This window comes from Bemisia tabaci, chromosome 1 (assembly GCF_918797505.1).
Source record: "Bemisia tabaci chromosome 1, PGI_BMITA_v3".
Taxonomy (NCBI): domain Eukaryota; kingdom Metazoa; phylum Arthropoda; class Insecta; order Hemiptera; family Aleyrodidae; genus Bemisia; species Bemisia tabaci.
Window position 1 is genome coordinate 4,525,111 of NC_092793.1, and position 12,739 is coordinate 4,537,849.

The 12,739-nt window shown below is 38.7% G+C and overlaps 1 protein-coding gene across 3 annotated transcripts in view; it reads right to left on the reverse strand.

Annotated features, from left to right (window-relative positions):
* Window positions 1-12,739, reverse strand: part of LOC109032169 (uncharacterized) — a 276,458-nt gene that overhangs the window by 259,944 nt on the left and 3,775 nt on the right. For 2 of the 3 annotated variants that reach the window (XM_072303622.1, XM_072303571.1), the window contains exon 1: window positions 1,075-1,841. The exons of the other annotated variant lie outside the window; for it this stretch is intronic. The gene's annotated coding sequence lies outside the window, so the exon portion shown is untranslated. Of the gene's footprint in view, window positions 1-1,074; window positions 1,842-12,739 lie in introns of those variants that run through there. 3 annotated transcript variants of the gene reach the window in all.

Consider the following 12,739-nt stretch of genomic DNA (forward strand, 5'->3'; position numbering starts at 1 on the left):
ACTTTCAACAAAACAGGGCGGGGAGGGGTCACTGCTCGATTGAGAAGCTTATCAAGAAACCCGTGTAATGAGCGATTTAATGACAAAATTAAAATCTTATGGAAATCCTAATTTTCTGTGACCAATGTTAATTAAAAACGTTGGGTATTATTTTGGTTTGGAGTTGATATTAGCTACTTTCGTTGCGCGAATCTTGTTCTGCGGGAAATTTTGAAAAGGAATCGTATATCAGAATGCTTGAGTTGTATCTTAAACATTCGTTTAATACTTGTTGTGCGTACCCTACCCCTTTACGTTTCAATCATGTGATGCAATGCAGACGAGGTATGCCGATCCCTATTCTGCCATGCTAAGGTAAAACGCTGTATGTACATTCAAGAGTTGCCAAATTTCACCGGGTAAAATATGTATTTTTGGAGCGAAGGTTTTCTATCTATTCCCTTGAAATTTTCAAATATTTTAAATTGAATTACAATTAAGCCAAACTGTCTGTAAAATTTGAATAAAAATATTCACAATTTTCCCAGTAAATTCGTTTTTCATTGAAGGAGATATGGCAACGTCTGAGGGCTCATACGGCGTTCTTCCTTAGCATGGCAGTATTATTGTAACGATCCAGAATTTCAACGCGGTATCGATGTTGAAAAACCTAAACCTGAGCTTAACCAATAATGTGGTGATTGCTGGCCCGGTAACTGACGGTCTTATTTTTCACGTGGAAAGATCCATCTAAAGTTTCGGTATTTAGTGTTTTTCGTATTTTCTTCTCCTAATGTAAACTTCTCCGAGATAATGTAGCACCGCAGCAAACTTTGAACTTGACTAAAACTTTACCACGGGTTTTACATGATTGCAGTGACATTCTCATGCGCCCTAAAACAGAGCCAAAGAAGTCCCTGTCTCGGGACCCTTCAGTATTTCTTCCCATTACTCTTCTACCTCCGTCGGTTTTACGGCTACGTGACCTTACATCGGTTTTCCACGGACCGAGTAAAAATACCTACTCCGAATATTGACCTGTTTTTGGAAAGGATGGAAGATGCACGAAAAGAGGATAAAATATTTTGTATGTACCTGTGCTCAATCCTTTCGATAAAAAAATGAAAGGGAGACGGGGTAACACGAAACCACCACAGAAAGCCAACACTGATATCCGTCGTAGACTTAACACACACACAAAAATGCAAAAAATCACTATTACTACGTGAAATGACCCGGGTACTTTTACAAGAATACGAATATTATTTTTTTGAAAAAGCTTCTCTTCGATGGCTACAAATTAACATAAGTGCACTCCCGATAATGACATAAGAAACTACTTGAAATGTATTTTGTCTGATGAGTCAGCGAGCACAACCTTCTCATAAGACACCACTTAGCGACCAAAAAAATTGGATATCGGCATAGTACACGAAACTATTATTCTTTGACGTTGAATATGTTGCTGGCGATAGACAACACTACGGGGAAACACCAAACACTACCTAAAAATATTAACGTTCATCGTGGATACGCGTCCTCAATGAGAACCAAGTAAAAGTTCATCCAAAACACAACGTTTTACACTGATAATAGTCGATTGTTCTCCAACGCGAATGAAAGTTAAAGCTCCACGTGTAACGTGTAATGCGACACACGGCGTGTTTTTCGGATCACAATTCGATCACAATTCAACGCGAGGATCGAAAGGTATGAACTTTAGTTCCTCGAGCTTTGAGTTAGGGTTTTTTGAAATGAAACCACGCGAGAGAACTTGGAAAAAACGAAAGCATCAAGTTCGAGGCTACGATCGGGCAAGTCTCACAAACGCGGTCGCTCCGCAGCGGTACTGACAACAAACTGATGCACCGCCGGAGAGAGGAGCCCGCTGTGCTGGTAATCGCAGGTAACCGCGGCGCGACGCACAGTTGACCAACTTGAATTATTAGAAGAGACAAATATGGAGCTTTCAGCCAATTTTTATTTCCAAAATAAGTGAACTCAGGCCATGCTTAAAAAACAGTGTGCAAGAGGATATTTATTTAAAAATTACCTCGACATGGTGATAATAGCAAACGTAGAAACGTTGAACTCTGTTTTAGCTTCACGACCAATGGAGAATTTGCTCTCGAATTTTTTATTACTTCATGTGAAAGTGCTTAAAGAGCTGATTTTACGGTATTTTTTAAACTTTTTTTCTGATATGGGAAATAGTATGAAAATCGATTTAAAAATGAGAAAATGCACCGCCTAGTGACGTCGTCTGGCGGCATTTCCCATTTAAACACACGTATTTTAACAGATTAGATCATTTTGTCATATCTTCTCCAATAATTGTTCAATTCATGAACCAAGGGTATCCTCGTGACCAGACCACTCAGTAGTTTCCAATTGAACACGAAATTTATCAAATTTCAGACACCTGCTTCTAAATTGCGCTTATTGCTTTTCAAATTTGCCTGAACTTTTGCTTTCACTGGTTGTGGACTTTGGATTTGACAACTTGTAGTTTGTGAGCTTTGGACACCATGTAGCTACCTATAGTGTTTTTTTCTTTAAATTTCTTATATGCGTCCTTCTAGTGTTTTCCTATCTTTGTTCTTTGTACTTAGCACTGGATGTAGGTCATTGTCATGGCCGAAACGTTTGCTATTATCACCATGATATGGTAATTTTTAAATACACATGCTCTTGCACAATATTTTTCTTGAGATCACTTATTATTAAGAAGAAAATCGGCTGAAAGCTCAATATTTGTTTCTTTAATTGTGCCGAATAATTCCATTAAATTATTATTCAGGGAAAAATTTAATGTCTTTCACCAAAAACAGCTCAACTCAGAAAATATGAACACAAGAAATGTACACATAGATATTTTCCATGGTTCATTTGAGTCCAAATGTGTACATCATTTCATTCTAGATCACGCGAAAAATTTCCGCTTGAAACAGCACGTGGAAGCCTTTGCCGATTTTACGGAAGCTTAAGACCACGGGAAAATTTTTCACGTGCAATTTTTTGCATCGCAGATTATGTGGAAGCTGTTCCCCGTTCGCTCCGGATTAGTGGCGAGGGGTGAATGATCGATTATCGATGTTCCCCCATTTGAAGCTATGGTAAAGAATCGATTATTAGGGTGTTCATTTCGAATACCTTGTTTATCGATTCTTTTCCGTAGGTTCAAATGGCTAGATCAACCGAACAATCGCAAAGCACGTCACGCCACTGCTCCGAACCTCTCTCTTATTTTTGCCCGTCGAAAGCGGTATGATACGCGTTTGTGGGAGGGGAATGACAAGAATTTGCCGGTATTGGAACTATGAGCGATACGATGAATGGTGGAATTTGCCGGAACTGCGCTTTTGAGAACCCGCGATAATTTTTTTGAACCCCGATTCGGCCAAAAAAGGGAGAAAAGGCCGGGAACATTTCTCAAATTTTGATTTCGCGTGAAAGTGTGGAAGCATAGAAGAATACACCCCTGCTTAAGTCTCAGTTTTCATCCGCATGAGCGCACTGAAACACTCTCACGCGTAGCTGAATGCCTGAACTAAACGCGGCCTCGCACATTTAAAAAGTCACGGCGTTATTTCGTCTCGCGGTTACTATTTTCAAATTTCTTTTACCTTCCTCTATTTCAATTGGTTTCTTTCTTTAAAATTCATGCGCATGTTTTGGGGTCGGGAGATTGAGGATCCTTAACCCCCCAAAAGTTTGAATTTGTTATCAGTTTTTAATAGAATGAAATGACTTCGCTGAAACGTCTTCGAACAGATTTCATAATTTTTATACTTTCACATTAACTGGTTCCCTCGAAAAAATGTCTTAAGTTATGCCATTAGAGAGTAAAAATAAAAAAATCATTAATCCTTGGGATTTATAATGGTGAGAAATCTAAGATCGAAAATGCATATCCATTTCTCCGCTCTATGGTATCCGCGTTAGAAATGTTAGAATATCATCTTTGATTTTGGACATTTTCAGGTTTTAGTAGTCCGGTGCTATAATTCAAGATCGAACTCAGAAAATTCATCACGCCAGAAAAAAGTTGCAGGTTTTACGGTTTTATAAAAATTGGAAAAAGCGACTCTTAGCTCTTTTCCGCCGTGCTAAGGAAAACCGCCGTATGAACCTTTAGGCGTTGCCAAATTTCCTTGGGTAAATCAAGAATTTGCTGGAAAATTTGTAAAAATTTTTCATCCAATTTTTCAGATAATTTCGTTCGCAATTTTACCATAAGGTCTTACAAATTTCTCGGAAAAATATTCATAACTTTTCTCAAAAATAAACATTATATGGAAGGAAATTTGGCAACTCTCGAATGTTCGTACGGCGTTTTTCCTTAGCACGGCAGTTTTGATCCTACACGCTTTGTTCATAACATTGTACTGCACCGATTTATCCATAAAAAACTCAACGGAGACATTGTGCGATGAAGAGTGGGAGGCGGTGATTAGACGGCACCAGGGAAGGGGGAGGGGTGGTAGAGGCGGGACAGGTGGCCCGCGGGACGTCCATCGCTTCCTCTGTCCGACTGCGACTACGCTGAGATGAGAGTTGATCGCACTCCGTGCCGTGCGTCGCGTTGCGTAGTCTAGTACTGCCGTGCTAAGGAAAAACGCCGTATGAACATTTGAGAGTTGCCAAATTTTTTTCGATAAAATGTTTATTTTTGAGGATAGATATGAACATTTTTCATTGGTATTTTCAGGGACTTTACGTTAAATTTCGAGCAAAATTATCTGAAAAATTGGAAAGGAAATATTCATAAGTTTATTAGGAAATTCGTGTTTTATCAGAGGAAATTTGGCAACGCCTGAAGGTTCATACGGCGTTTTTCCTTAGCACGGCAATAGAGTACCTGCATTCGGCGAATACGGACTTGTCAAAAGTTTTGACTCAAAACTGAGGTACCTACACTGCCATGCTGAGGAAAAACGCACACTGGAAAAAAAAAAAAAAAAAAAAAAACACATTGGATCTAGAGTCCAGACTCTTAGAAACATTGACAAGAAAAAAAACTCTTGATTCAATCAGATTTAAGCTTAAATCAAGAACCAAGCCTCTTAATTTGAGCGGATTTCCTTTTGATTTAAGCGTAAATCTGATTGAATCAAGAGTCCTTTTCTTGTCAATATTTTCGAGAGTCTGGACTCAAGATCCAATGTGTTTTTTTTCCCAGTGCAATATGAGCCCTCAGGCGTTGCCAAATTTCCTTTGATAAAACACGAATTTCCTGGTAAACTAATCAAAATTTTCCTCCCAATTTCCTCCCACCCCAGGCCTCTGAAAATTCCGAGGAAAAATTTTCATAACTTTCCTCAAAAGTAAACATTTAAGTGAAGGAAATTTGGCAACTCACGAATGTTCATACGGCGTTCTTCCTTAGCACGGCAGCACATGCGGAGAGTGCGGACACGTCGGTGATTTTAGAGATGAGGTTATGGGGCTCTTAGAGCCTACATGGAACTCAAATGGTCTAGAACGATTCATTATTCCGATTTTTACGACACATTTTTTAAAAACCACGTATTTTTACGACACATTTTTTATAAACCACGTATTTAACTTATAATTAGTTTTGGCAATTGACTACTTTTTGCGGTAGGACGCTAATATATCAACATTCTTGACCATTTTGCTTTCACATTGTAATCCGAAGATTGCCAGCGGCATTTTTCTGGTGGTTTTCGTGTAAGAAGGTTGGCTACCCTTTTGAGCCGTTGGAGCTTCATACTTCGACGCGTCCATACTCTTTCCATGTTGGTGCTTTTGATAAAACATGGAGCTTTTACAGCCGAAAAGCGCAGCCAACTTCCCCTCAAGAAAAACACTAGGTAAATGCCACTGCCATTCTTCTGATTCCAAAATCAACCCAACACCAAGAAAAAAGTATGGTTTGATCGACAGTGATATAATTATGGTAATCGCCGACAAACTCTATAGTAATCGCCGACAGACTCCATGGTAACAAATGCCGTTAACTCGATTCGCATTCACTAAAAGTATGGTTAATGCTACCAGATGTCTTTATCTTCACCCTTCAGTGTGGTATCTGAGAGTACCAACGGTACACGTCGAAATATGAAGCTCTAAGAGCCCAAAAGGGCAGACAATCTTCTATCACGAAAAACACCGGAAAAATGCCGCTGCCATACTACTGACTCCAAAATCATGCCACGATGGCCAAGAATGTATAAATTAAATGAGCGTCCTCCAACAAGACCGAGTGAATTCATGCAAAAACTAAGTCAAAACGTGCCTTATTGATAACGGGTCCTAACACTTTTTGTAATAAAAAATAATTCCGTATAATTTGTTTCCACATCGTACTTTTTCTATCATATGATTTCAATCGTTTCATGCTCTTTCCTTATTCTTTCTTCATTTTGCAAAAAACACAGTTTTGAATAAATTGAAATCTTACGCAAGAAAAATTTATGAGAGTTCGCGAGAATGTTTGTTTATTTAGGTTGGGTCTCTCTTCGGGCAAAAATTACTGCCGGCCACTATTGAAAACTGCTCGCATACGCGGTAAATTTGAAAAAGCGTGCTACAAATTTCACAGAATGCGCGCTAAGGAGTGGATTTTAGATTGTTTTAATGTGCCCAACATAATTTCCGAGGGTTCGATCGACATGAATCGATCGAAAAATGAAAATGTGAATCGATCGAAACTGATTCGATCGACAAATTATTAAGAAACCGGTGTCGATTCGATCGACATGAATCAATCGACACCGACTCGATCGACGGTTCATTAAAAACACCCAGTGTCGATTCGATCGACATGAATGGATCGAATAATGAAAACGTGAAGCGATCGACACTGATTCGATAGACAACCGTGAATCGATCGACAAACCTGTGAATCGATCGACATATCCGTGAGTCGATCGACAAATCCGTGAGTCGATCGACAAACCCGTGAGTCGAACGACAAACCCGTGAATCGATCGAATTTTGTCGACGGAATCTCGATCGACAAGTCGATCGATTCCTGTCGATGGAATCGATACCCTCCATTTCCGAGCGAATTAGCTTTTGAGAAGTGTTTTTAGTTAGCTGTCTCTCTTGCATGGAATTTACCCATTGTCGCTCTACTCGGTCCGGCAGTAACGGCTGCGTGGAGGTTTGATATTTTTCGCAATATTGACATTTACAAGAGAGAAAATTCGAACGCAATCGACAAAAGAAGAAGTCAGGACGAATTGAGATGTTACGCCAAGGCTAGGTCACTCCGGAAGTTCTTGAGGGCGCGATCAAAGAGACGCAAAAGTTTGCCGAGAATATCAAGACCATATAGATAACGCGACAACTGCTTTATCCCCATCGATAAAGTTTTAAAATAACTTGATATTTCCCAAAATATTGACGATCGTTACGGTTTATTTTTATTATTATTTTATTTTGGATATTTTTATTGGATTTCATCCTTTATTTTATTTCGCCTTTACAAGTTATATCTTAGAAAAACGAAAACTATAACTTCTTAAGGTGGAAATGAGTGTATCTAAAATTACTGTTGCTAGATGTTCGATAAAATAGAGAAAAAACTTCAGCGGGCACTTAAACTCGGACCCCTTATCGATACGAACTGGAAAACGTAATATTGTCAAGGGTTTAAAACGCCTTCATTTTGAGCGTAGGCATCTTCCTCTGCTTTCATCTCCTATCTAGTACAGTCACTACACAGTGCACATGTTGCATTTACTATTATAAAGGATTATAATTTCAGAGCTGTTACAGTAGTTTGACTAAATATTTCAACAGACAACACTTTTCCTACCTAAATTCAGGAACAGCACATGCACGATCGGCCGATCGGCGCGTTTGTATGTGAAACAGAGATAGTACTTCCCTATCGCAAAACTATCGCAACCATAATAAAATGACCATAGATTAATTTTTCATTTTGATATTAGCTAAATTTAATGATGTCAGAATTTCGGATACATCGAGGTATTCTCTAAATTTTAAAATTTCAAGCTACTATACTTTCAGTTACATTGATTGGGTGTGGAAGACGTGGGCGTGAATCGACGTGGCTTTGTCCTTCGAACAAAAGGCGAGTTTCAAGCATCTCTCTTCTGCTTGTATTCTCTTTTGAAGCCGACGCCGTCCAATGCAACGCCTTAATTTAATTATTTAATTTAATAATTTCACCCGTGGAGGGATAATTAAAATCAATCTAAAAAGGAAAGAGGAAAAAAAATTACTCGAGAATCACCGTAATATCGCGGTGAACACGCGATTGTTCCAGAAGTTTTGTAAAATTATTAAACATTACGCGTTACTCGCCTTAATATCGATGTGCGTACGCAAATTTTACAGCAGTTGATGGAAGCACATTAGACATCACACAACGTTCAATCGCGAAAAGCGCAAAATTAATATCGATGCGAGCATAATTTTCATGAGCGTAGTACTTAAATGGAATCGGGATGTGCGAAAACCACTTAAGTCCATTTTTCCGGTCTTCAATTTTTTGGAGTTGATAATACTCTTATAGAGTTGATACAACCATAAAAGTGATGAAAGGACTCGTTTTGGGATTAAGGTAACCCGGAGCCGAGCATAACCGCCACATTCGTGGTTGTATCCAACTCCTAAAAGTATTATCAACTCAAAAAAACTGTTCAAAAAGTTGCTCGCTTCATTTCCGCTAGTCAAAATTTAGAAGATGCTTGAATTTCATCTCAATATTGCAAGAGGCGCGTGATATTTCCAGCGGATTCGTTAACTCCTAAGAAATTAAACGCGTTTCATCTAGGTATCATGGAAAATGGGCTTTTTTCTAGCAATGGACCACTAGACAAGGTACGAATTTCAGCATTCTGATACATGTTTCCTAACCAAAATTTTACGTAGAACACGATACGCACAACGAAAATTACCGAAATCAACTCCTTACGAAGATATTTAATGATTCTTGATGCGTGAATTTAAACCACCCGCTCATGAAAACTCAATGCTCTACGTGATTCACATCGCGCGCTAAACGTTTATCATGACAGTCTCTGCGATATAAAAATCTGGCAACCACAATCTTGACGCTTTGGCTCAGCTATAGCAAGTTTTTTATAGTTTGAACAGCACATGGTGGGAAATGAACATTGCTCGATTGAGGAGCTTGCTGAAACCGTTGTAGTGCACGATTTGACTCTCGTAGAGCTTTGAGTTTCTTGTGAGCGGGCAGTTCAAATTCCTCGTAACCAATGTGAAATAAAAACGTTAATATCTTTGTTAGGAGTTGATTTCGGTAATTTTGCTGCTCGAATCGTGTTCTACGTGAAATTCTGGTTAAGAAACATGTATTAGAATGCTTAAATTCGTACCTTGTCTAGTGGTCCATTGTGCAAGAAATAATAAAAAACTACTTGATAATCACCGCAATATCGCTAATTCCTAAGAGCGTAGTAAATTGAGATAGGCGATAAGCCATGATTCTCCTTCAATTTCACGTGATACCACATGCCTACTCCGAAGTTCGCATAGTCGTGCGCTTCAATTCCGACTGTTCAGGAATGCTAGATTCCACGATTTCATCTCAACATCGCAAGAAGCATGCGATTAATACATGTATATTGCAAGCGAATTCGTTTAATTAAAAGACACTACGCGCAATTAGGGTGATTCGATGGACGCCATATTTTGTGTCAGAACGGCACGCGATGTATCGCATCAATTGGTTCCATTATTTCAGCTACTCGTCATTTTTCTCCAATTTTGAGATCGCAATTCTGTTGTCATAAGACTTAAGAACTCATGTACCAAATTTGACAAAGAAATTCAACGTAATAAAGGCGTGGTTTTTTTAGAAGGAAAATATCGCATTCGATTGCACTTTCGATATCAGTATCGAATGCGATATTTTTCCTCTAAAAAAAACACGCCTTTATCACGTTGAATTTCTTTGTCAAATTTGGTACATGAGTTCTTCGGTCTCATGACAACAGAAGTGCGATCTCAAAATTTGAAGCAAATGACAAGTAGCTGCAATTATGGAGCTAATCGATGCGATATATCGCACGTCGCTTTGACACAAAAAATGGCCTCCATCGAATCACCAATCTCTGTATCGCGCAAAATGCGATTTTTTCTAACAATGTTGTAGGGAAAGCATGAAAAATCAAGTAAGAATCACCGCAATATCGTAACAAATTCGGGATTACTCTACAGGTTTTGTAAAATGATTAAAAATTACTTGTTATTCCCAACGTTATTGCGGCAAGTAGGCAAATTTGACAGCGGTTAATGCACAACATTACAGATCAAACAATGTTCAAATGTGTCCCGGAAAATACGGGATTTAATTTCAGTGCGAGTGAAAGTTCCATGAGCGTACTAAACTGAGATAAGAGAAAAAAAGCCACGATTTTCCTTCAATTTCGCGTGATACCACGTATCTACTCCGTATCATTTCCGCTTGTTGAAATTGATTGAAATGTGGCTCATACAGCAATATTTCCAGCAGATTCCTAACATCCTAAAAAATTAAGCGTTTACCATCACGATACCGCGGGCGGTGAGCTATTTTTCCGGCGATTTTTTTTTAAAATGAAGATTACGAATGAGGCGAAAATCTGCGCAGCGTCACCGCAAAACGCTGTTTTTCAGGCGATTTGCAGTAAAATCACTCAAAATTTTGCGTTTTTTACCCTTACATCGAGGCATGTACGCAAATTTTCCAGGGATTGGTCAGGCACACTCGAATTTCACTTCAATATCGCAAGATATAAGCGAATATTATACCATCGAGAGCACAGTGTTCATAAACGTCAATATTTTATTTGGCGAAAAGCTATGATTTTCCTTCAATTTCGCATGATGCCCCATTCCTACTTCGGAATTCAAATAGTTGCTTGTATTCTTCCACTTATTAAAAAGTGAGAAAAAGATCGAATTTCATCTGAAAATCACGAGAATTCAGAGATATTCCCAGCGGATTCGTGAAATCCTCGGAAATAAATCGTTTTTTCATCTCGAGGTCTCGGGCAATACGCTATTTTCATATCGATGCATTAATTTCAGTAACTTTATGGAAGCAAAAAAAACTCTCATTTTCCTTCCATTTCACGTGATACCACATTCTTACTCTCAAATCCGAATATTCGCTCGCATCATTTCCGCGTGTTAAAAAGTGAGATACAGCAAGAATTTCATCCCGATATCACGAGAATTCAGTGATGTTCCCAACGAATTCCTAAAATCCTTAGATTAGGCACTTTTCATTTCATAGTTTCACGGAAAATACGTAGCGTCATTTCCTTCGATTCTTTCAAAAGAAAATAAGAAATTACGCGATCATCACCGCAATTCCGCGGCGAATGCGTGAATTTCATATCGATGCAAGCACGATTTTCATTCATTAGCGCAGTAAATTGAGATGGGCGATAAGGTATGATTCTCCTTCTATTTCAAGTGATACCACATGTCTATTCCGTAGTTCGAATAGTTACTCGCTACATTTTCCGCTAGTCAACAAGTAAGAAGATGCGCGAGTTTCATACCGATATCGCAAGAGGCACGTGATTTTTCGTTAACTCCTAAGAGATTAAACGCTTTCCATTTATGGTATCGTGGAGAATGCGCTTTTTTCTAGCAATTGTGCAAGAAATAATAAGAAACTAATTGATAATCGCCGCAATATCGCGAATTTCTAAGAGCGTAGTAAATTGAGATAGGCGATAAGCTATGATTCTCCTTCAATTTCACGTGATACCACATGCCTACTCCGAAGTTCGAATAGTTGTACGCTTCAATTCCGACTGTTCATGAATACTAGATTCCGCGATTTCATCTCAACATCGCGAGAAGCATGCGATATTGCAAGCGGATTCGTTTAACTAAAAGACACTGCGCGCAATTCATCTCTGTATCGCGCAAAATGCGCTTCTTTCTAACAGTGTTGAAAGAAAGCATGAGAAATCACGTATAAGAATCACTGCAATGTCGCGACAAATTCGCGATTACTCTACAGGTCTTGTAAAATTATTACAAATTACTCGTTATTCCCAAAGATGTTGCGACAAGTACGCAAATTTGACAGCGGTTAATGCAGAACAGTTCAGATCAAACAATGATCACATGTGTCGCGGAAACTACGGGATTTAATTTCAGTATAAGAGTAAGTTTCATGAGCGTAGTTAACTGAGAAAAGAGAATAGCCATGATTTTCCTTCAATTTCGCGTGATACTACGTATCTACTCCGTATCATTTCCGCTTGTTGAAATGTGACTCATGGTGCGAATTCCCTCTCAATATCGCGAAAATTCAGAAATATTTCCTACAGATTCCTTAAATCCTTAAAAGTTACGACCATCGATCCTTACCGATCCTTTACGATCCTTTACCATCACGATATCGCGGGCAGTGCGCTATTTTTCCGGCGATTTTTTTAAAAAAGAAGATTACGAATGAGGCGAAAATCTGCGCAGCGTCACAGCAAATACGCTATTTTTCAGGCGATTTGCAGTAAAATCACTCAAAATTTTGCGTTTTTCACCCTTATATCAAGGCGCGTACGCAAATTTTTCAGGGATTGGTTAGGTACACTCAAATTTCACTTCAACATCGCATGAATATACGCGAATTTTATATCATCGAGAGCATAGTATTCATAAACGTCAATTTTTGATTTGGAGAAAAGCTATGATTTTCCTTCAATTTCGCATGATACCCCATTCCTACTTCGGAGTTCAAATAGTTGCTTATATTCTTCCAGTTATTAAAAAGTGAGAAAAAGATCGAATTACA